This window comes from Elephantulus edwardii, unplaced genomic scaffold, assembly GCF_000299155.1.
Source record: "Elephantulus edwardii isolate Elephantulus edwardi_28Jun2011 unplaced genomic scaffold, EleEdw1.0 scaffold00211, whole genome shotgun sequence".
Classification (NCBI taxonomy): Eukaryota; Metazoa; Chordata; class Mammalia; order Macroscelidea; family Macroscelididae; genus Elephantulus; species Elephantulus edwardii.
The window spans coordinates 5,076,627-5,081,963 of NW_006399961.1; positions in this window are offsets into that span (position 1 = coordinate 5,076,627).

The window sequence follows — 5,337 nt, forward strand, 5'->3', positions numbered from 1 at the left end:
AATCCTGCACCATCCTCACCCTCTCCAACACAATCAAGCCCATTTTTACAGTCACTGTATCAATTCATCTTGTTGACAGTCATCCTTTCTCTCTCTAACTCCCTACCTTAGTGAGTAAGGAGTTGTGCTGCAAAACCAAAGGTGGTGGTTGTTATGTGGCATCGAGTAGACTATGACTCATAGCGACCCTATGAACAATAGCTCTGAACCCTGCCCTATCCTGAGCCAATCTCACCATCTCCGATACACCTGACTTCATTACTACAGTCACTGTGTCAATCCATCTCACCTGGGGTCTTCCTCTCTTGCGCTGTCCCTCCACCCTTCCAAGCATGATGTCCTTTTCCAAGGACTAATCTCGTTTGGCTACATTATCAAAATATGTGGCACAGAGCTTCTAAATCCTAGCCTCCAAGGAGAAATATGGTTTCACCCTCTCCAAGACAGACCTATTTGCTTTCTTGGCGGTCCATGGTATGCTCAATACTCTTCTCTAGCACCACAACTCAAAGACATTAATTCTTCTTCTGTAATCCTGTCACTGTCCAGCTCTTTAATGCATAGTAAGTAAAAACAAAGCCTGGATCAGACACACCTTTGTCTTTGTTTTTTTAATGTTGAGATGTAATTCGTGTGAAAGGCTGTGGTCTTTGATCTTCCACAGCAAGAACTTTAAGTCTTCTTCACTTTCTAAAAGCAAAGTTGTGTCTCTTACACCACACAGCTTGTTGATGAGTCTTCCTCCAATCTTAATACCATACACGTCTTCACAGAGACCAGCTTCTTGAATGATTTGCTTAGTTTACAGATTGATAATGCATAGAAAGAGAATATAACTCTGATGCACATCTTTGCTGATTTTAAACCACACATTTCCCTGCTGTGTTCCAACAAGTGCTTTTTAGCCTATGTATAGGTTTTTCAGGGGCACAATTTTATGTTCTGGAGTCCAATTTTCTCAATGTTACTCATAATTTCTTATGATCCACCCAGGCATATGCCTCTGCATAGAAAAAAAAACCATACTAACCAAACCCATAAGTAAACATCGTTCTGATATTCTTCGCTTTCAGCCAAGATCTCTCTGACATCAACAATGATATTCCTCATTCCTCTTCTGAATGCAGCTAAGTGAAATGTCATTGGTTTGAATGCACCAGCTGCTCCACAGAAGACAGTTTCCTCCATAGAGATTTATGTCCTCCGAAAGCAGATGGAGAATCAACTCAACAGCAATGTTGTTGTTGTTGTTTTAGTGTGCCATCAAACCAGAACAGACTCAGAGCTAGTCTTCCAATGGTATCCAGAGGCTGTAAATCTCATGGGAACACACTGCCCATCTTTCTTCCTTGGAATAGCCGGTGGATTCAAACCACTGGCCTTTGGATTAGCAGCACAACTCCTTACCATTAGGCCACGAGAGCTCCCTTATATATCAATATATCAAAGTATTTACATATGTACGTTGTTGTTATGTGCTATCAAGTCACTTGTAACTCATAGTAACCCTATATACAACAGCCCTAAACCCTGCTCTATCCTGTGCCAATTTTATTGTCTTTGACACACCTACCCCCACTACCCCAGTCACTGAATCAATCCATCTTATTGAGGGGTCTTCCTCTCCTTCATTGTCTCTCCATCCTCCCAAGCATGACATCCTGCTCCAAGGACTGTCCCCTCCTTGCAACATGTCCAATGTGTGTGAGACGAAGCTTCAGAATCCTTGTCTCCAAGAAGTAGCCTGGTTTTACCCTCTCTAGGATTAACCTGTTTGTTCTTCTGTCCATGTTTTAATCAACACTCTTCTACAGCATGACAGCTCAAATGCATCAATTAATCTTCTATAATCCCTAGTCACTGTCCAGCTTTCTGACACATAGCAAGTAATTGCAAAGACCATGGCCTGTATCAAGTGCACCTTAGTCTCCATACTGACATCATTGCTCTTTGTGGAATGTTTATTGTGGAGCCAAGCAAACTGAAGCTGTTAACAATCTCATCTCTTCACCATCTATCATGATTCTGTCAATTAGCCCAGTGGTGAGAATCTTTGTTTTCTTGATGCTGAGCTTCAATCTAAATTGAAAGCAGCAGTCCCCGACCTTCTGCAGCAAGTGCTTCAGGTCTTTCTCACTTTCAGTAAGCATCTGTATAACACAGATTGTTGATGAGTCTTCTTCCAAACCAGGTGCCACATTTCTTCCCATACAGCCCAGCCTCCCAGATGATCTGTTCTGCATACAGGTTGAAAAGGTATGGAGACAGGACACATCCCTGTCATACACCCTTCCCAATTTTGAACGATTCAGTGTTTTCTTGCTCTGTTTTGACGACTGCCTCCTGGTCCAAGTATAGGTTTCATTTAAGCACTATCAATTGTTCTAGGATTCCTATTCTCAGAGTTAGCCACAGTTTGTTGTGTTCTACACAGTCACAATGCCTTTGTATAGCCAATGAAACACAGACATTCCTCTGGTACTCTCTACTTTCAGCCAAGATCCATCTAACATTATCTATAATATCCTTAGTATCGCGGCCTCTTCTAAATACAGCCTGCACTTCTAACAGTTCTCTGTTGATGTGCTATTCCAATTGTTTTTGTATAATTTCCAGCAGAATCTTGCTTACATATTATATTAATAATACTGTTAAATAATTTAAGCACTCTGTCGGGTCACCTTTCTTTGGAATGGGAACAAATATCGATCTCTTCCAGTCAATTGGCCAGGTGGTTGTCCTTCTGATATCTTGACACAGTTTGGTGAGCATATCCAGGGCAGCATCAGTTCGCTGAAATATGTGAATTGGTGAGCCATCAATTCCTGGGGCCTTGTTTTCTGCCAGTTCTTTCAGAGCAACTTGAACTTCTTCCTTCATCACCTCACTCTCTTGCTTATACATTGTTTCATGAAATTTTTCTGTGTCTGCCAATTTCTTGTGGTACAATGTCTCTATCTACTCTTTAGGTCTTTTTTATGCTTCCAGGGTCATTTAATATTCTGCCCAAACACCCTTAAATATTGCAACTTGAGGTTTGAATTTGTTTTTCAGTTTCTTCAGCTTAAGAAATGCTGAGTGAGTTTAGCCCCTTTGATTTTTTGGACTCCAGCTCTTTGTACATTTCATTTTAATACTTTACTCTGTCTTCCCACACTTCCCTTTGAAATCTTCTGTTCAGGTCCTTGATTTCTTTCCTTCCTTCTCAGTGCTCTAGTGCAATATTCAGAGTTTCATCTGCCATCCATCATGGTCTCTTCTTTCTCCTCTGCCTTTGTAATGACCTTATGCATTCTTCATGGATGATGTTCTTGATATCCTCCCACAACTTATCAGGTCTTCGCTCACTAGTTTCCAAGGCCTCAAACCTCCTGAGATGGTTTTGAAATTCAGGTGGCATAGACTCAAAAATTTTGGTTCCCATGGATTTGATTTCATTTTCCTTAGCTTCAGCTTGAACTTGCTTATATCTGTTCCACAATCAGCATCTGGTCTAGTTTTCACAGCTGATATTGAACTTCTCCAGAGATTCTTTCTCCACAGATGTAATCTATCTGATTCCTATAACCATCAGGTGAAATCCTTGTGTACACACTGTTTCTTATAAAAAGTATTTGCAATGAATAAATTGTTGATCATACAAAATTCTATCGTTCTATCTCCATCTTCATTTCTGTCACCTCGTCCATGTTTTCCAACTACTGACCCTTCTTCTCTGTTCCCAATTTTTGCATTCCAGTTACCCATTATTATTAATGAATCTTGATTGCAGGTTCAATCAATCTCTGACTGCAAAATGTGGTAAAAATCTTCTGTTTCCTCCTCTTTGGCTCTAGTTGTTGGTGCATATATTTGAATGATAATGATATTCACTGGACTTCCTAGTATGTGTATTGGATTTTATCCTGTCATTCACAACACTGTATTACTTTTTTTTTTTTCAATTATCAGTTGTCCACCTTTAATTTCCAATACTGTACTTTCTTAACAAGCATACAAAATATCAAACTTCTCTTTAGAAAAAGTGCCGTTCTTTGACATCCTTTACACAAAAACAGTCTGAGCCTGTGGCATGTTAATGCAGTCGAGAGGCAAAGCATACTAACTTTTACAAATTCTACCTTCCATAAAAAGCCTCCTGAAAAGGAGATTACACACCACTATAAAAATATCAACCTCTTTATGGTAGCTGCATTAGAGAACCAAGGCTTGAAGACTATTTTCATATAGTATAGAAAACCACTATGAGAGCATATTAACTGCATTGGTGGCTTGGAAGTGTACTGTGCCACAGGATTATGCATAGCTAGTGTTAGGTACCAAAACTGTTACACATAGTTTTGAATTGATTGTAACTGAAAGCATAACAGAGGTACTACCAGCCCATGCAAAGTAACTAAAAATACTGAGTCACTGTGCTGAATACTTCATTCCTGGAGAAAACCAAAGGCAGCAGTAACTATATCAAGCCTAACAGTTGACCAAACTCAGTCTCCTCAAAGATTGATAAGCACAGTGAAGTCTGAGGTATACCTTTATCCATTAAATCTGTGTGACAACACTGTATTTCAAGATGGATCTAGAAATGACTTTTTTAACTTTGAAAGTGCCCCTTATTTTTCCTTACCTTTTCGTCTCCAGCATGATGTCCCATGTCAGTCCATCTCATTTTGCCAATATGTAGTATGTCAATATTTATGTGTTCCATATCTTTCTTAACAATGTCCAATCCTACATTCATGGTTCTCACATTCAATGTTCTAATCACTAGTGTCTGCTTACAACTGTTCCTCCTCCTTTCTGTATGTGTGTACACACATACACACATAAATATATATATATACACACACATTTATGTATACATACACATATACACATGCAGAGAGACATAAACATGCTCTCAAATATATTTGTATATGAAACTCTGTCGGTAAGGAGTTATACTACTAACCCAAAGGCAAGGAGTTCAAATCCACCAGTTTCTCTAAGAAAGAAAGATAGGGAGTATCTTCTAGTGTAATTTACAGCCTCTGAAAACCTGCCAGAGGATCATGTATGGGTCAATTTCAACTAGACAACACCACACACACACACACACACACACACACACACACACACACACACACATTTGTTGTGTACCATATAGTTGGAACTGACCATAGCTGACCCTCCAGCGGGTTTTCAGAGGCAGTTAATTGCAAGGGAGGAGACTGTCTATTCTTCCCCCATGGAGCAGCTAGTGGCCTCGAACTGCATGCCTTCAGAATTGCAGCACAGTTCTTGCCACTAGGCCACTAGAGTGTGCACGCTCTCACCCTCTTGCGCACTCTCTCTCTC